General features: G+C 45.8%; 1 long non-coding RNA gene across 1 annotated transcript; it reads left to right on the top strand.

The window, feature by feature from the left end:
• Positions 1 to 2,422: 2,422 nt before the first annotated feature.
• LOC142829221 (uncharacterized) lies at positions 2,423 to 19,549 on the top strand. Its single transcript, XR_012903637.1, has 3 exons — positions 2,423 to 2,545; positions 15,651 to 15,744; positions 19,414 to 19,549. It is a non-coding gene; the product is annotated as an uncharacterized LOC142829221 (long non-coding RNA).
• Positions 19,550 to 20,188: the final 639 nt, after the last annotated feature.

The raw sequence follows: 20,188 nt of genomic DNA, 5'->3' as shown, positions 1-20,188 counted from the left end.
GAATGGCCTCCCATCAAAAATTATTGTCCATCCCTGCTACGGCATCATCCCTTAGAGCTAGATTTGCTAGAATTCATAGTGAAATTACCATTCAATGTCTTAATGGCCTTACTTGCCTTTTCCGTTCCCCCATCTCCAGCTGTTACTTTGCAGATTTGCAGGACAATTCAGAGAATGACAGGCATGTTGCCCTAAGAGGGCAGTTGTCAGAAACATAGTGAGACACAACTGCCTACTCCCATTACCTCGTGTCATTGCAGTTCTTGTAGGTCCCTTTAGTTGGGTGCTCTAGGAACCATGGAATGGACTCGTTCCTTGCTGAATTTTCCTCTCTTCCCATAGGCTTTTTTAAAGGAAATTATTTGCCCTCTCGCCATGTTTCATACCACCCAGAATCCCTTTCATCCATTGCAAAGGAATGCTGTTGGCATTTCTTTGGAAGAAAGCAGGCATCAGAGATGGGGGAGCAATTTACTTCTAAATGCCTTTTATATGGTACAATGAGAGGATTACTCTTCCTACAAGCTGTATTGGTTAGTAGTAAAATTGTGTTTCAGCTCATGTGAAAATTAAATTCTCCATCCTCACATTGTCTTTATTTTTTCTGAAATATATTCTGTATTTTATAAGCACTGCTCCAGCTAATACATGTAGCCAGTCTTCCCCAGATGAATTTACAGCATGTTTATCACCATAAATGAAGGATGGATGCTCTTTCCTCAAACACAATCTCGGCACTAACTTTTCTTCGGCTCAAAATGGTCAGCAGGTATTAATGGAATTGAGCGAGGCTGCTTAGAGCAGATGCTGGCACTGACATTTTCACAAAGAATTTGTCGCATCCAGGATAACTGATGAACTGCAGATGTATTAGTAATTTGGCTGAGAGACAACCTCTTAGCCTCCTTTTGAGATTCTCCTTGCAATCATCAGCTGATTTCTGCCTCCTTAGGCTACCTCGATGCTATGAGCTAAGAGTGCAATTCCCAGCTTGCATGAGCACACTTGCTCCAACTCTCATTTGGATTGGTGTGTGAGAAATAGCAGTGTGGTAGTATGAGCAGTGGTAGCCAGGGGTGGATGAGAGTGCCGTGGGGCCCCGGGCAGCGCCGCGGGGCCCCAGCCAGCAAAATTTCGCGGGGCCCCCCCTTTGACACAGTGTATGCACTGTGGTGCCAAGGCACATGCGCGGGGCCTCGGGAAGCACGGGGCCCGGGGCAGCCGCCCCGCTCGCCCTGCCCTAAATCCGCCGCTGGTGGTAGCAGTGGCCACCAGGGTCCAAGTGCATGTGTATGCAGGGCAGCCAGCCCAGGCCACTGCTGCCTATCCTACCCCAGCTACCCTACTATTTGTATTGCACTAGCTCAGATAACAGCTAACATGAGTATGTCTAAGCAAGCTAAGAATCATGGTCCTGACTTGTAGTTTACATGTACCCTAGTTAAATAATCGATTATTTTTCCATTCTCCTCAGGCAAAAGCCATTTGGACTTACAGTCTAACTAGACAAAACAAATAAGGGGAGGGGAAACAGAGGAACAAAGCAGGTCTAGTGACTTGCCTACTATCACCTGGCAGGTTGGTGGCCTAGTCAATAATATCATTTAGCTCCTCTGAATTCCAGACCAGTGGGCTACATACTAGCCCCTGCTGTTCGCTGCCTTATGTGGTATTGTGCTTAGCTATTTCAAATGAGTTTGGCTCATTAGGGTTTTATTTCTGTGTTTGTAATCTTACGGTTCTAAGAAATATTTTATTTTAAAAAAATGAGGGATTTGGATGACTATAGGATCAGAAAATGGAACAAAACATTCCGTGAACATTTTCAGTGGGTAAAAGAATCCCTGGCTTTTAGTGCCCATGAATTTTTACATTCTGAACCACCACTTTGGGGAGGCGAGCCCGCTGGCCCCATCCCTTCTGCCCAGGGCCTTGCCTCCAGATGCCAGAGCCCCAAAGCCTCCCTGTGATGGGGTGTACCAGCCCCACACTGAACAAGCAGGGTTTAGCCAGGCTGTCCTTGCTGGAGGAGCCTTGCCCCCACAGCCCTGCTGGGCATGCTCGGACTCTAGCCCAGATATAAAAGTCTGGGGAGAGGCTCAGTCAGGGCTGGCAGTTGGAGGAGAAGGACCTCTGTTTAGCACTCCTGAGCCGTAGCAGCCAGCCACCCGAACTCAGAGCAGCAGAGGCCCTGGTGATGGAGGTAATGCAACTCCAGTAGATTCCCAGGGACACATGGCCCCCTGTGACAGGGTGAGGCAGCCCCGCACTGAACCTACAGGGTCCAGCCAGGATTACCTGGCTGCAGAGGCCCCTCCCCCACAGCCTTACCGAGCATGCCCGGGCTGCAGCAGGGCTATAAAAGCCTGGGGAAGGACTCAGTCTGCAGAGACAGCTGGAGGAGAAGGACTTGGGTAGGGAGCTCCCACTCAGCTGTTGCTGGGGACGCCAGGAGAGGCCGGAAGGGACGCGGAGGAGAGTTGGAGTAACCCCAGGACTACCTACGGAGGGGACACCGGCATGGAGGTTGCAGCCAGCTGGGCAGGTACAGGTGAAGGCACCCCCGGGGACTGGGTAGGAAGTGGCCCAGGGCAGGAGCGGGAGCCGCCTCTCCTGCCCAGAGAACCTCGGTGTGTTTCGGCTGGACTGCCCCGCCGAGGGAGTGACCCGTTACCTGGTCGCTCACAGGGCCCTGGGCTGGGACCTGGTGGAGTAGGGTGGGCATGGATCCCCCTAGCCGGGGTTGTGCCTCGCTACAACTCCTGAACTACATTGTGGACTCAGGCCAGAGGGCCTAGGCCTTGCTTAAGGGGCCAGCTATAGACCGTGGTGTGGACTCAGGCCGGAGGGTCTTGGCCTTGTTTAAAGGGCCAGCTACAAACTGTATTATGGACTCAGGCCAGGGGCTTTGGACTTATGAGGGCAGGCGGATGGGGCCCCGCCACACCCCTGAAGAGCTAGAGGACCCAGCTGCTGCGTGGGACATTGACCCAGTGGATCTGGTAGGAAGTGGCCCAGGGAGGGTGCAGGAGAGGCCTCTCCCACCTTGAGATCCTTGGCATGTTTCGGTTGGATTCCCCACCAAGGCAGTGGTGGACCGTTGTGCCACTCACAGTGCGCTGGGTCGGGACTCGGTGGAGTAGGGTGGGCCCAGGTCCCCCCCTACCAGGGCACAACCCTCACCCCCGTGACTCTGGCCAGTGGGTCATCCAGCCCTGCATTAAAGGGCCAGCCTTTGATTTTAGTTTACAGACGCTGGCTATCCAGCCCTGCAGGAAGGGGTCTAATTACTGGTGTTTGACCGATCGTGCAGAGTGAGTGGTGGACTCAGACAGCCCAGGGGACCCAAGGTCCTACCCCCTGGGAGAATGAAGAAAGAACCACCCTGTGACACTCCCCCATAAAAAGAAGAGCCCCAGGTGACTCCCCAGACTAGAGAAGCCCTGGCCTGCCCATTCCAGCCACTTGGGGCCAAGCCACTGACCCTCCCCTCCCTCAGCACCAGACTGCGCTGCTCTTCTGGCCTCGGAGCACCAGGCCACTCCCAGTACCTAATTGAGCCAGAATCCTCCCCGAGCACTGGGCTGATCCTAGTATCACCAGGCAGGCTGTGCCAATCTGTGAGGCCCCCCCAAGCACTGGGCCAGCCCTAGCACTGCCACAGTTGGGCTGGACCCAGCATTGGTCCAAGCCAGCAACTTCTCTACATGTCAGGTTGACCCTGGCCCCAGCCAGCAGTCTCCTCAAGAGCCAGCTCTTCCTTCTCTGAAGGCTCCTCCCTCCCCTCCCCTCCCCTCCCCTCCATTGAGCTACCTTCTCTAGCAGCGGGGGGGATGCAGGGACCTTCTGGGGTGGAAGAGGTAGTGGGATGTTCAGGCAGGGTGGAGTTCTGTGGCAGTGCCAGGGAAGGCTGCCACCCATGTTAAAACTTGAAAATTTTCTACCAGCTCTACTCACGGGGTTGGCAATGGGATACAGATATCTCCATTTGTATCTGCTTGGAATTCAGCTCAGCTCAGTAGAGAATGAAAATCACTTTTGATCTGATGACTGTTAAGTGGCCAGTATTAAATGAGTCCATAGTCTCCATCTAGTTTTAAGTGAACAGGCATCCATCTCACTGTCATTACTACTGGCACTACTTTTTCACTTTTGATGCTTGCAGTTTAGAGGCAACAAACAGTTGAGCATAAAGAGAAGACTAAATTTTTCCTCCAAAGGGTGGTCAAGTAAGATACTGATGGACTACACGGTGGAAAGGTGATATAGAGATGTCCTGGATGTCTTCTGTGGACAGTTGAACTTCAGTCACCTAGAAAAGAATATTTCTGAAAATATATTTTTTTCATGGAAGGGAATCCTTTTTTCTAATTATGATTAAATCACTGGGATCATTATCAAACACAGTAGTGAAAAGAGATGTCTGCTGGCCCTTCAGAAAGTTTGAAAATTCATCAGCAAATTCCTTAAGGCAGACAGAATTAACATAATTCCTGAATCTGATTTTTTTTTTAAACTAAATCTTAACAAAAAATGTTGGTCCTTGTACCGTGAATAAGTGGGTCTTGAGACTTTCTAGCATGATCACATTTCTCTCTCAAATACTTTCATGTTAGGTTAGCTGCAGGCTAAATGTGCATTAATCTTTTGAATTGCTCTAGATACTTGTTTTAGAATTGTCTATTTTTCCCTAGGGTCTTTCCATAGCGTAGTTTATACCTGAGCCACAGACTGCTATGATCTCAAAATGTCATGCATTTAGATATTCCTAGGATGCTGTTTACACGAACTGGTTTATATAAAAATGAAGAAAAAGTTAAGCTATTCCTCTAACATTTAATAGTTAAAACCCATAGTTCAATACTGCAAGCTCTCCAAGAATAGAACTCCCAGCGGCTGGAGTGCTTTCGGGAGGTGGCACTGAGTGAAATAACTTAGCACTACACATCTTTTTCTATAAACACAGTCTGACTTGAAATCAAATTTTCCATTTCAGAAAAATACACAGTATTTGTTTTCTTACAGGCATAGACCTTCCCTTTTTAGTAGATGTGTTGTGTAATACGAGATCCAACAATACAGTTCAATGCCAGTAGGGAGTGAGAAGCTGGCAAACACAGAAAGGCATGTCAACACTTTGGGTGTGTCTAGACTACAGAGTTTTGTTGACAAAACTATACCTGCGTCTACACTACCGCTGAGTTCTGTCGACATAACGTCGACAAAACTCAGCAGTTTTGTCGACGCTGGTAAACCTCATTTTACGAGGCATAACGCCTTCTGTCGACAGAGTTCTGTCGACAGAAGGTGTTATTGCATGTAAACTGTCCTTTGCGTCTACACTACTATGTCGACAAAGCAGCTTGCTTTGTCGACAGAACTGAATGTAGTGTAGATGCTCTTTGTCCACAGTATCTGTCGACAACTTCTGTTGACAAAAGCCTGTAGTCTAGACGTACCCTTTCTGCTATGGTTTCACGTATGACTTATCTTTTGGTGCTTCATCTATGACTTGCTTCTAATTAAAGTAAAATGTATCAGTGGCTCGTAGAGCCCATTGTCTCTTGGAATATATATTATTTTCAGTGCTTTCTAAGTCTTTATCTTTATTGCTGCTTTTTTTCAGATTGTTGATATAAATGGTTTTCAGGGTAGTTCCTTTAACTGTCTTTAGATTATCCATTACCCCCCATTCTTGTCATCTTGACTTCTCAGTCTCCCTTCCCCCCCTTATCTCTATCATCCTTCCCCCTTCGCATTACCCTTTACCTATTAACCTTTTGTGAACTTTTTCCATGTCTGAAATATTGATTGTGTTCTTTCTGTCTGCTTCCATTTCTGCTTAACTTTGTTTCCTTTTGTGACTCTCTTCTTTTGGAGGCTTGTCCAGAAGACAAGACTGCTTGCTATACAGATCTGCTGTGCCTTGCACATTGAAAGCCACAAGGAGTGTCTGTAAGTCTCAGGGATAGAGTGTCTGTTGCTACACTGCAATGTAGTGTCATCTCCTAATAGATTGCCTCAAACCATTACCATAGTTTACAGAACATCACACTTAAAACCATGGAAAAATTTGTGTCCACCTATGTATTTGTAAGCAGGGTCTGAATGAATGCTTCCCTGACAGCTAGTTGGAATCGGGGAGAGACCCTTAGTGTGTCTATGTAAATACAGTTTGCTCCTGCTTTGCTTAGATTTGCTAGATATCCAGCAGACCAAGCAGTGTTTTGCTCATTGTAATCAACTTAATTTGTGACCCAATCCTAGCCATGTTTGCATTAAATGCTAGGATAGTAAAGTGTGGTTATGAATGTTTATAATTGTGGGAATACAGAAAAGCAGGAGTATTCTTAATCTGTTCCGAAGGGGGAGGGGGAGGAAATCGCATTTAGCAGAAAAGACCTTGCGAAATAGGAGCTTGACTTTTGCTGCTCCTATTGAGAGTGTAAAGGGGGGCAGGTATTTCTGCTCCAGAGGCTACACACCCTTCCCAAGTGTACTGACTAGATTTGTATGACTCCCCACTGCTCAAAGAATAGAGCTAAATAGACTTCATTAGGAGCTTCTTTCTTATTTTAATTGTGGCAGAGCTGTGTTTCTGCCTGTTACAAGTTAAAATTATTGGGAGCTGAAATCACTTGAAATGGGACAGTGGTGTTGTCCAGCCTGTGAATGAGCTGAACATTACCAAGACACTGAGGTGCAGAAGTCACAGCTGAGAGGTCCTTGGCAGCAGATGGTGGCTGACAGCCAACAAAGTGTAGGACGAGCAGCCAGCGGGGCAGCAGTGAGGGCAATGAGTGGCCAGCAGGGCAGCAGAGAGGCATGACAAGTGGTCAGCAGGTTGGGAGGTGGACTCTGCAGATGAACCTCTGAACTGAGTCTGTACTGACCAAGCGCAGCAACTGTGAGTGGAGTGCAGAGAAGGGGACTTTTGGGTTGCTGGACTTAAGAATCTAAGGGGAAAAGGACTCTGACTAACCTGCTCCCAGTGGGTCTTTTATTCAGGGTTTATGAACCCTGTTTGCAGTGTTTTCCCAAATTAATGCAAGTTACTTCCCCCCCTTTAATAAAAGTTTCTTTTCTATGCTCAGACTCTGTGCGAGCGAGTGGGGAAGCATTGCCTCTCAGAGGTGTACAGGGTGCTCTGAGAATTTCCCAGGATGTTGGGTGGAGGCTCAAACCAGTTTTATGTTGGCTCAATGGACAGGAAACCCTAGATATTGAACCCAGCCCTGGCTGCTGCTGGCTCCAGCTACCAGCAGGAATATTTATTGTAATAAATAAGGAGAGTGCAGACTAGGTATGAGTGCTGTAAGCACTGGAATGGGGGAACTGGTCAGCTATTCCTGTAGAGGAGGCAGGATTTGAAAAAAGCAAACTTGAGTCTCTGAAGTTTTGTAAAACAAAATGTGGAATGGGTAAAATGCACCAGGTCAGGCTGTTCCAGGTGCAGCAGCAAAGGATTGGCACACTGCAGACTTCCACTGTGAATGTTTAAACTCACTTTGTTTTACTGTTATGCTCACTGTCTGTATGGCCTACACATGGCAATATGTCTTGGGATCAGGCCTGAGCCAAAGCCAGTTGAAATCACTAGCAGTCTTTCCATTAACTTCAGCCCATATTAAATCAGACTTTCAGTAAACGTCACTAAATCCAATATTTTTCCTCCAAAACCCACTCACATCCCAAAGCAGGATCCCTTTTCTGCCCCATTTCCCTCCCTTCACCTCCCCCCCACGCTGCTACTTTTTCTCCCCATCTCTAGATTCTTTCTGGTTTATCTTACCAGCCAAGAGGGCTGAAGATGGCTGCTTCCTGAGCTCATCTAGGCCATCTCTGCGGGAGGTAGGGGTGCTGCAGAATCCCTAGCAAACCCTGCCTTAGGGCTGAAGCATACATTTTTCACTAGCATTATTGTAATTCAACATAAAGCACTTTGTGACTGTTTGAAAGTCGCAGTTTTATAAAGAACTTTTCCAACGTGTGCAGAGACATTTTTTGTGCCTCTGTGGTGCAAATCTTCAGAACCTGACTGATTTTTACATGGTTACACCAGAAGCATAAATCTTTTATGCAGGTCCTTCGGCACAAGCGTGTGTGAAATACATTTTCTGGTTTTGCTTTTTTCAGAGACAATTCATTGTAGGTGGAGTTTTCCCTGTCTCTGAAGCTCAAGTAATCACAGCTTGTTGCTAAATGGTCAAATTATAGCTGACCCTGAACATGGGATGGAGACAATGCAAGGAACCTATGTATATAGCTTTGTAGTTCGTGTATGGCAGGCCTTGCAAGGCTGGAGCAGCCCCCTGCCTGTGGCAGGGCAGAGAGCTGCTCCAGTCCTCATTGGTTAACTGGAACCAGTAAGCATCACCCTTTAAGGAGGATACTTATTGGTTAACCATCCCTAGTTTGAACAGTGGGCATCAGATATGTACTTAGAACATGTACTCAGTATATAACCATCTGTGCAACTCTAGAAAGGGTGGTAGAAGGGGGCAATTTTGCTTGCCTTACTCACAGCCACCAAACTGTGGGTTACTCATTTAAGTAGGGTGAGAAGGATTTGGCCTAGGGGAATGGGGCTTATAGTGGAGGAGTTTTTGAAATGACTGAGTCAAAGAAGAGGTGTTGATCAGATCAGAAAAGTTAAGGAATCCCAGAAAAACCACTTTAATAGTCTAGGAGAAGCTTGATGAGGCCTGAAATGGAGATGAGATGCCAAAGGAGGAAATATCAAGATTCATTTAAGACAACTTTTGGAGTGAAAACTAATATAAGCATAGATTCCGAGCTGTCCAGTTATCTGCAGAATTATTTTATTAATTGCACTGTGTTGATATATAGAAACTAACATTTGGTTTTTTTTTCCTTCATTATCTCTTTCTAGCCTAAAGCTGCACGTGATATGTTGCTTAGTCTTATCTCCTATTATGCAAAAAATGAGAATCTGCTATTTGAAAAACTTAACTTTTGAAAGCAGGAATCTTATTTTCATGCATCCGTTTTGATTTCTGTTGTTCAGAAGCTCTGAACACAAGCTTTGCTTAGTAATTGTTGCTTAAGTATTTGCAATGCTATGTCTAAAGGGGAAATTTTAAAAGCATAACTTCCTATATGTGTGCCAAGAAAGACATTTTGCCAACAATTTTCTAACTAACTTTTTATAGAAGAGTAAACAAGACTGCTTTGATTTTTTTTTTTTTTTTCCTCACAGAAAATGTCTGGTTGAAACATTGGAAAAACTTGACAGAAAAACTTGCTTATCACCATATTACTGGTTGCATTTTTGGCAGTTTGGGAGGAATGCTCTCACCTCCTTAATACTGATCTAAGTGCCTGTGTGTCCAAGAATTGCTGTTTTGCATTCAGTGACACAGGAACACGCTCCCTTTTGAGTCAGTACTGACTTGGTACCCGAGAGCTGTGCTAAAGGGAGTCAATTTTACAGTTTGTTGGTCAAAAACCGAGCTCCTACTTACGATTTATTTTTTCACGTCGTGAAGACTGAAGTGAACTGCAGTGGAAAAACAAACAAATAACAACAAAAGCCCTTTACTAGTCTTCTATATAACAATGAGCTTAATGTTTTTAGTTTGAACTGTAATAACTCCCTCTGGCTGCCCTCCAAGGTCTCTGAACAGCTGCAGAAAAACCCAGCCAATAGCTGAAGTGAAGTACTGGACACATGTTCTTGGGAATGGATGGGAAGCTGCACAGAAGGGCAGCCAGCCATGTGAACAACTCTTTATGCTGTGGATTTATGGTATCCCAGTGATCTACAAGTATAAGACTACATATACACTTCAGGCTTTTTGCGCAATAAGCTTTTTGAGGAAGAGAGCTTCCGCAAAAACTTCTTTCACAAAAGCACATCCACACTACAAAAGCACATCAGAAAAGCAATGCGCTTTTGTGCAGGAGAGCGTCCAGACTGCATGGACACTCTTGCACAAGAAATCTCTGATTGACGTTAACAGAATGGCCATCAGAGCACTTGTGCTTTTTCTGATAGGCTCTTTTTGTGCAAGAAACCCCTTTTAAGCATCCATGCACATTTTTGCACAAGAACTCCTGTGCAAAAAGAAGTTATTCCTCCTAGAAAGAGGTACACCTATACCGCAAAAAGCTCTCTGTTCTGCTGTTCTACAGAAAAACGTGCTTGAGGTGTGGATGCTCAGCGGGTTTTTGCGCAAAAATGGCCATTTTTGTGCAAAAACCTTGTAGTGTAGACGTAGCCAGAGAGAGAGAGACTTCTTAACTCCTTGTCTTTGAGAACATTTTCCCCCTGTAGGGAACTATCCAAAGGAAACACCACAGAGCTAAGCTTGTGGAATTTTTCAGCTTCCCTGCAGCTCTCCTTTAGAACCTGGGTTAGTCTGAACAAGTGCTAGTTAACTCTGTTGTGGCTCACTCAGTTGTAACTAGAAGTGGATGGGAAATGGTTGGTGAATCTTTTAAGATTTCATTTTTTTAAAATATTATGCATTGGGACAAAACAGAGACACCCACTTATAGTCAATAGCCTGGTAGTTTGGGCATTCACTTGGGATGTGGGATCCCTAGAATTAAATCCTTATTGTCCCTGATTTGGAGCAGGGATGTGAATCTGCCTACCACATCCCAGGTGAGTGCCCTAAGTCCCAGGTTAGAGACCAGTGGTGGGCAATCTGCAGCCCGCGGGCTGCACGCATCCCGTTGTAGTCCACTGGCAGGCCACGAGACGTTTGGCTGACCTTGACCAGTCAGAGGCACAACCCCCTACACCTCCCATTAGCCACATTTTCCATTCCCAGCCAATGAGCTGTGGGAAGCGGCAGGCCACAGGAATGTGCCTGCAGCATCTCCCGTTGACTGGGAATGGTGAACCATAGCCAGTGGGAGCTGCAGAGAGCTGCGCCTGCAGACAGTCAGCATCAGAAAAATGTCTTGAGGCCTGCCAGCAGATTACTCTGTTGGGACCATTGCTACAAACTGTTTGGGCTGGGGGCCTCTCCTGGCCTAGGCCTGAGAAATCTTTCCTGATGAAAGTTTAATTGAAACTTCACATATTCCTGCAAAATATTTCGGTTTAGACAGATCAGCATTTTCTAATTAAAACCATTTTTCAAAAAATGCCTAACCTGCTGTAGTGTTAAGCTGTTAAACCCACGGTCAAACCAACTTATAACAATTTTTAAAAAGCTCTTTTAACAGACTGGACTTAAAATTGTGTACCCTGTCATTGGTAGTGTCTACGTTTACCTCTCTTGCCTTCTCATGTCTTCACTACGTGGAAGATTGATGTTGCCGCGGTTGATCGTCTGGAGTTTGATTTAGTGGATGTAGTAAAGGCTGGCTACATCGAATTCAGAGGGGAACCCAATCGGCATCAGTACTCCTGCTCCGCGCAAGGAGTAAGGGTAGCCAATGGGAGCTAATGGTCCCGTTAACCTTCTACTGTGGATACAGCACGGAAACTCGAATTAAGATATGTCAGACCCTGCTACGTAATTAACATGGCTGGAGTTGCATATCTTGATTTGTCCTTCCCCTGTAGTGTAGACCTGAACTTTGTCATTGTCTCAATATGACTGAGACGTGTGTAATTTTTACCAGTATTATGAAACCAATAGAATTTATAAATCTTGCAATGAAGTAATCAGGTAGCTGGTGAAGCTAATTTATTCTCTCTCTATATATATATTTGAAATATTCAGTTACATAGGCTATGCTAGGAGAAGTACAAAATAGCAGCATATTTTGTTTGAGCATTTATACTAGGATATGTAAAGAGCTATGGCAGTGTCTGCCATGCTGAACTCCTCTTACTTTTGTACCCACGATAGGGGATATATAGTTATGTATATTGTAAATGCGCAGAGTCAGTATTCCATTTAATAGTATGTGTAAGTGAATAATGAAGTATGAGTAGCACTAGAATGATGTATACTTTCCTTGGGATTTAAGCAAAAGGTTAGGCAAGAAGAGAAAAAGGACAGAGCATCAGAATTAAATTCCTAGTTTAACCGCAGATTTCCTATGTGACTATGGACCAATCACTTCATCTACTCTGTGCCTTACTTTCTCATCTGAAAAGTGAAGATGGTACTTTCCTGCACCATAGAGGTGATGTGGGGATAAAACAGATTTGGGGGTGGAAGGCACTCAGGTAGGATGGTGATGAGGGCTAAGTGGAACCTCTGTATTGTGAGGAGACTGTCAAAGCAATAACTTCAACACTCTTTCACTTCACACAATTTCTTACGTCAGACATTTCCAACCAAAATAGCAAACAAAGAAGTGGCAAAATGATGAGAGATTTCTCAATCTTAACTGTCCTTTAAAGACACTGGAGACGGAGAGCTACAATACTACATATCTCTGGTTAGAAAAGCTCAGTCATTCTAAATTCTCTCCCCTGATTTTCCAGTGACTTGTGTCTCCAATGTGAGCACAGCGGAACTGATGTAATTTCTTTTCTTGTACACTGAACTCAATCTCATTTTTAATATGATTGCAACTATATGGTGAAGGGTTCCAGGATATGTGCTTCTTCCAACATCTTCAGTTTGTTTCTGAGGAAGCAGACCTCTTTCACTAATCATGTTCACTGGGAGAAAAAATATAAAGGGTATAAAATGAGGTCATTATATTGATGTTCCAAGCTAGCATTTATAGCAACACATTTTCAGTTCCACCTATTAGTTCTGCAGGGAGCACTTCAATTTTCAGGTTCATTTTTATGTGAGGCTAACAGCTTTTAAAAGCAAATCGTTATAATCGGGGCTGAAAAATCTGTGGATTTGAAACCTCTTTGGGAGAAATAAATCTGTACAGAATTACCTTCTGGTTTCAAGAGCTTGTCCCTTTCTTTTATTTATTTTTGGAAGGTACAATTTTGTTTAGAATAGCTGGATTTGATTTTGAAAACAAATGTATAACTGTGTTGCAAGCATGATGGCCAATTACAATCAAGTACATAAATGTTGGGTACACAACCGTCACTTGAAGAGAATTCAGTAACCAACCAAATTCAGGATAAGTAGAGCAGTGTAAGAAGATGAAAATTGTCAATGTAAAAACCATGGCAACCGACAGAGGGCCAAATAGAGCAGCTGGCCTGGGACCTGGCAAATCAAAAGGGCCTGGGGCTCTAGGCAGCCACAGCCAGTACCATAGAAGCAGTAGCGGTTGGAGCCCAGACTCTTTAAATCACTGCCAGAGCCCTTTGTGGCCCAGGTAACACTGAGGGCCAGGTGTGAGAAGCTAGCTCCCAGGGGAGGCCTGGAGCTAAGCCCCTTCACCACCTTTCCCAGAGCCTGGTAAAATCTGTCATGAGCCCTGGTAGAAACCCACCTTGTCCTTCTAATATCCTGGGACCAACATGGCTGCCACAACCTTGTGATAACCAATAATATAAAACTCGATTACTTAAAAGGTTCACTGACCAGAACAAACCTTTTTAAAATAGAAGCTTTGCAAAACTTGTGGAAGAATAAGATATGATAGGTGAATTTGCCACTGATACAATACTTAAAAGTAAAATTGAACCAATGTGAACAATTAATCATTTTAGGGCAGGTTGATTTAAGGGGGTAAATAACATAGCTGGATTTGATATACCTTAAACTGAGCTAGGGCACTCTCCTCACATGCTCCCATTGACTTCCCTTACTCCTCATGACAGCAAGGAGTACCGGCATTGATGGGGGTACCCTCAGCGTTCAATTTAGCATGTTCCCACTAGATCCACTAAATGGAATGCTGGAAAATTTACTGCCACAGAGTCAATCATCCCGGTAATGTAGACATGCCCTTTAGATAAGCAGAAAGTAGGAGCTGATTAGAATGAGGTTAGGACATGCAGTAGATTACACGTCTAATAATCTCAGTGGAAAAGGGTTTGAAAGGTTTGGCAAATCCGTCTGATGATCCTGCTAGTTCACCCTCATTAGCTGTGATATGGGCTGCGTAGGTCAGCCTTATTCTTTATAAGTGGTTGTGATGAGACTTACAATTGTCTGACACTATTTCCTATGGCCAATCAGATTATTCCCATCAAAATATTTTGTGACAAGAGTTAAGTTTTATCAGCCACTATTCAGAACTAAAATTAAAAACCAAGCATCAAGTAACAATTAAAAAACACTGACTAGTATTGGTAAATCTATGGGCTACTATAACTCCGTGATGTACAAGACTGGTGGTGTTAGCTGAATCCCTCAAATTTAATTTTGGCAATACAGTACTTACGTAGTTTATATAAGCATTCAGGTTAATTCAGATCATGTTGACTTGATTTTATTTTCTAAAACACTGGTAGTTGGTAGAACTGAATGATGCTAAGCAACTAGAACTGAAGCAGTTACAATGAAAATTACTCCAACTGGCTAGGAAATTATATTCAAACTCTGCAGAATAAAGATACTATTCCAGCATATTACTGATGCTTTCCAGCATCACAATAAATAAATAAAAATGTACACATTGGCATGATGATAGATGGAATAAAGCAAAGAAAAGTGACCCTCTGTGTCTGTCCAGGAAAGCTTAGCCAAGTAAAAATTGCAACAAATCTTTTTACAGAGAGATTTATGTTCCTTTGCAGAATTTCATCCTCAAATTACTCACCTTCCCTGCATACTTAGAAAACTGAAATGTCACAATGCTGGATTTTCCCATCACTAGCAAAACAAGCAGAAAGATTTAAACCAGGACTTTCTCTTTCCACCTGTCTTTGTGCAGAAAGAGGTAATTTGGCCTAAATGTTTTGAGGTCCCATCCAAAGGTTACCACGGTCAATGAGTATTTCCATCAAGTCTCTGGTTCACATTGAATGTAATTTCACCATAAAATTTCAATGTTTTGATTTTTTGCAGGATTTATAGGAACATCTTTGTTGATGATCCATGTAGGTTTTGATGCCCTTTGCTCTCTCTCCAAGCCAGGCATCCTCCCTCCTGCCTGGGAGACTGGGTGCCATGAGAGAGATAGTGGGGCAGTAGCAGGAAGGGGTGCGGTTTGGGGAGGGGTGGTTCAGGCATCCCTCCCTCCCCCCTTCCCATGCTGTCTGGCCTCCTGGCCCAGACTGCAAACTTGCTTTGGTCTGTGGACGGCCTGCAGGCCGGGAGTTTGAGACCCCTGGTAATGTGCCATAGACTTAATAGAAGTAGGATTGGGCCTTAAAGCAAGGAAAGCTCAGTGGTGTGGATAACTTCTTTGATTTTTGTTTCCAAGATTACCACTAAAATTAAGAAGCTGCAATAAGAGAGGCTATCTTTCTGACAAATCAGACTGAAATTTTAATTCAAGGCAGGGACTACAGTGCTCTAATTCTTAGAACAGTGACGAGGGATGGAAAATACTCAGATATATTTATTTTGAGTATCTCTGTTTGTAGCAGACTGTCTTTGTACAATGACATTCTGCCAGTCTAGAAACAAGAAGCAGTTGCCTTATAGGAAAGAATAAATAAGAGTATGAATGGAATAAAAAATCCACCAAACCCTGTTTGTGTCCTGCAAACTGATTTCCAAATGAGTACAGATATTTAATATCTGTTTCAAGGATTAAGTCAGCAGACTGAGGTTTAATGCTTTTGTGTTAGACAATCTCTATTCATTGCCCAAAGGGTTTTGTAACATTCAGATGTTTTCAATTGTTAGATAAAGCTGTGTTGTATTATTCATCATCTCAAGCGACGATGTATTTGCAAGACAGCTACCTTACACGGAGGACAAACTAGGAATAACTGCTCAGGTAATAATTCTGTATGTAGAGAGAATTCTCAGCGACGGATAGTTTTGCAATGCATGTGAGTTTGCAGTATTAGCTAAAACATTGGCTTCCCTCAGTATTATAATACACTGTTGTGTTTATACATACCTTAAACTTTTAAACATTCACTTCATCTAACAAAAAGTAAGTCTTGCTTATCAGCATTGTGAGTACAACTAATTAAACATAAAAACTAAATAGATTTTGATGGATGTTATTCTCTTCCTAGTTAGTAGCCAGCTATGGTGTTGCTTTACAGATATTCCTGCTTTATTACATACAATAGTTACTTGTTACGTGCAAGTGTTTTGTCTTGTTTTGTATAACTGTCAGGAAACTGACCACAAAAAAACTCCAACTCCAGATTAACCTGCTGCCAATTTTCAGCAGCTCAAACAAGTATTTATGCACCTCAAAAGCCATCCTGAACTTTCTTGTACAATAAGGACACTACCTTGACCTTTCCTTAGCTTCCCATGGACTGGACTGTCCTTTTGCCCTCAGAGTCAGATCCTTATGACGTTTGATTCTAGACACATCTCTACAGGCAGGGATTTTTCTCTTCCATTCTCTCTACTTCATGCACCACTGAAACCATACCCTGAAAACTTCCCCTCTCCCCGTGTGTCCCAGTTTTTCACCTTGAAAATCTGATAGTCCTTTGCATTTTTTATTTTTACATATGAAACACTATCTCGGGCTATTAAACTATGGCAAATGCTTCCACCAATTCAAACAGCTCAGATGTTCATGGTGACCTTTTCATGTTTACATATGAACTAGCTATCAGACAGTATGACTTAGAGCTTTTTGACAGCACATGTTCTATTGACATCATAAATCCTGAGAACATTTGCCTTTGAAGAATGCATGAACTTCTTGATCAATAGTGTTTTTGCTATGTTCCGCAATGGGCACAGTTTTATAACCCAAATCAGCTACTGCCACACAAGCATGCAGGTATTTTTGCAGCTGATTCTGTTCAATTAAGTTAAGATTTTCTAGTGATGAAAACATGGTTTGTTATGCATAGGAACATAGAAAATGCCAAATAGGATTGGACCTGAGCGTACTCTGTCTCCAGGAATGTTCATCACCAGGAGCTCCAGAGGAAGGTACAAAAACCCTGCAGTAGGCAGATGTGGGATAATTTGTCCCTGACACTGGGTGTCATCCTGATCTCTAATAGAGATTAATTTAAGACCCGAATAATTAGATTTAATATTCCTTCAAAATTCTGTCACTATTTATTAGTCATCTATATAAATATCTATTGCCATTTTGAGTTTTACTAAATTCTTGGCCACAACAGCATTCTGTGGCAGCAAGTTCTACAGTCTAGTTATGTCATGCATGAAAAGCTTTTGTCCATTTTTAATTCACCAACTTATTTCATTAACTGTCATCTTGTTCTTGTACTTATGTATAGTATATTATTACAGGCAGTCCCCGACTTACGCGGATCCGACTTACGTCGGATCCGCACTTACGAACGGAGCTTTCTCGCCCCGGAAGTCGGGGCGAGAAAGCCCCGTTCGTAAGCTGCTCCGGAAGCGCGGGAACCGCTGCTGCTGCCACTTGGGTGCCGGTGCCTGTGGTCTGCTGGGGACCGTCCCCAGCAGACCACAGGCACCGGGTCTCATGTGGCAGCAGCGGGGGTTCCCGCGCTTCTGAGGCTTTGCTCTGGCAAAGCCTCAGAGGCGCGGGGAACCGCCGCTGCTGCCGCTCCAGTCTGGGTGCCTGTGGTCTGCTGGGGACCGTCCCCAGCAGACCACAGGCACCCTGACTGAAGCCGCAGCCGCGGGGGGGTCCCGCGCCTCTGAGGCTTTGCCAGAGCAAAGCCTCAGAGGCGCGGGGAACCGCCGCTGCTGCCGCTTCAGTCAAAGCGGCAGCAGCGGCGGTTCCCCGCGCCTCTGAGGCTTTGCTCTGGCAAAGCCTCAGAGGCGCGGGACCCCCCCGCGGCTGCGGCTTCAGTCAGGGTGCCTGTGGTCTGCTGGGGACGGTCCCCAGCAGACCACAGGCACCCAGACTGGAGCGGCAGCAGCGGCGGTTCCCCACGCCTCTGAGGCTTTGCTCTGGCAAAGCCTCAGAGGCGCGGGACCCCCCCGCGGCTGCGGCTTCAGTCAGGGTGCCTGTGGTCTGCTGGGGACCGTCCCCAGCAGACCACAGGCACCCAGACTGGAGCGGCAGCAGCGGCGGGGTCCCTCGCCTCTGAGGCTTTGCCAGAGCAAAGCCTCAGAGGCGCGGCACCCCGCTGCCGCTGCGGCTCTGCTCCCCCTGTCCCTGGTCTGCTGGGGGGGGGGGGCGCAGCTAGTGTGCCCCCCCCCCCCCGCAGACCAGGCTTTTGTTTTGGACTCTGGGGCAGAGCAGCTGGGGCGCTGCCGATTGGTCCTGCAGCGCCCGTGGGCACTACTGGACCAACCCGGCAGCACCCCAGCTGCTCTGCCCCAGGTCCTGATTCAGCCGCTGCTGGTCAGTTTCAGCAGCGGCTGAATCAGGACGTCTGGGGCAGAGCAGATGGGGTGCTGCTGGGTTGGTCCAGTAGCACCCCAGCTGCTCTGCCCCAGGCGTCCCCAAGTCAGCTTCTGCTGAAACTGACCAGCGCTGACTACAGGAAGCCCGAGGCAGAGTTGCTCTGCCCAGGGCTTCCTGGAATCAGCTGCTGATCAGTTTCAGCAGCAGCTGACTTGGGGACGCCTGGGGTTCTTAAGTTGATTCTCTATGTAAGTCAGAACTGGCGGTCAGTTTCAGCAGTGTCTGAATCTGGACGCCAGTTCCGACTTACATACAGATTCAACTTAAGAACAAACCTACAGTCCCTATCTTGTACGTAACCCGGGGACTGCCTGTATACAAAATGGTATAGGGCAGGTTGAAGCATTTTTTAAAAAACACACATTTATATCTGCTCTTATTCATCTCGTTTTTAAGCTGTTAAACAATCTTAATCTTTTCATTCTCTCATCTGCTGAGCTTTTCTATGCCATTAATTACACTTATTGCCTTTTTCTGAACCACCAATTTTACAACATGCTTTTTGAGACCATGACCTTGCCCATCAAATGCAAAGGACTTGCGTTCACCATGATAATACCATAATGCACAGGAATTGCATGAAGATTTTGTGTTAGGGGAAGGGAAGTTAACAAACTGGCTTTTCCTACCTCTTCTCCCTATATGTACATTCTTGTCTCTTATATTATCTTTTCCTTATGTCCTGACTGATGATGCCATCTATGACTCCTTTTGCTCTTATCGTTGTGCTATCTTCCACAAGTGGTCGGCAAGGAACCTCCCTAAATTGATCCATAAGGATTCCTTTCCACCTTCCAATCTGTCTCCCAGAAATATATTTAGGCATCTGACTGTAGTTTAAGATATTTTTTCATCAGGACTGAGCACCTGCAATCCTCCTGAGGTAAATGAAGGTTGTGGGTCCTTTTTACCTCCTCACTTATGTAAATTTTGGAAGTCTTAACTGTGGGACTTGACAAAGCCTGCAAAAGGCGTCTGTTAGCCTTGAACCCTTTTTTTTTTTTTTTTTTTTTTTTTTTTTTACAGCAAGTGGCTAGGGCAGATGAAACCGTAAGATCACTTGCTCCTACATTCACCTGAAATGAATGATCAATAATACTGTTGCTTGTGTTCCAGGAGCACCAACAGGCTCTATCTACAGCGCAAGTGAGGCGGTGATTGCAGCATAGGGAGACATACCTAGGCGAGCTATAAGCAAGCAAGCAAGCACAGCTTACAACCCTGGCAGTAAACATGGAAGACTAGGTTTCAGCAAGAGCTAACAGCCAGAGTCAAAGTCGTTCTCCCCCCACCAAGCAGAATGGGTACCAAACTGGGGTCGCTGGCACATGGCATCTAGCACTCTCCAGGAAGATCCGTGCACAGGAAAGGGATGGCTGCATTTCAGAGGCGTGATTCTCCTTTGGCTTCCTCTGTCTCTCCAACCGAAGCGAGGCCGCAGGCCGGGCTGTAGAGAGATTTGTGCAGGTCCGCAAGGGCTGCCTGTGAGAGCGAGGAGTGGAATCAAAGCCGCGGCTACGGCCAATGCGGCAGCTGCCCCAGCAAGCTGTGTCCTGGCCTCCCCTGCACCTGTCGCCCAGCTTGTCCCTGCGCGCACATCCCTCTGGCCGGAAACCTGGGGGGGGGGGGGGACACGGAAGGCACCTCTGAAAACCCCAGTCCCCTTCTTCACCCCCTTCCCTCCGCTCCCCAGTGGCCTCAGCCGCCCCGCCCCGCCCCCTCCGTGCGGCCGCTGCCCCCGGGGAGCCCGCCCAGACCTGGGGCCGCGACGTGAGTGGGGGCCGGCCGGGGGCTCGGGCTGCGGGGATTGGTCGGTGGCGGCGGCGGGGGGAGCGGGCCCGGCCGGGCTGCCTGTGGAATGGCCCGGCGCGCGGCTCCTCCTCCGTGCAGC

The sequence above is a fragment of the Pelodiscus sinensis genome, chromosome 4, assembly GCF_049634645.1.
Source record: "Pelodiscus sinensis isolate JC-2024 chromosome 4, ASM4963464v1, whole genome shotgun sequence".
Classification (NCBI taxonomy): Eukaryota; Metazoa; Chordata; order Testudines; family Trionychidae; genus Pelodiscus; species Pelodiscus sinensis.
Note: the sequence above shows the minus strand (reverse complement) of the source record. Positions and strands in the feature narration are given on the sequence as shown.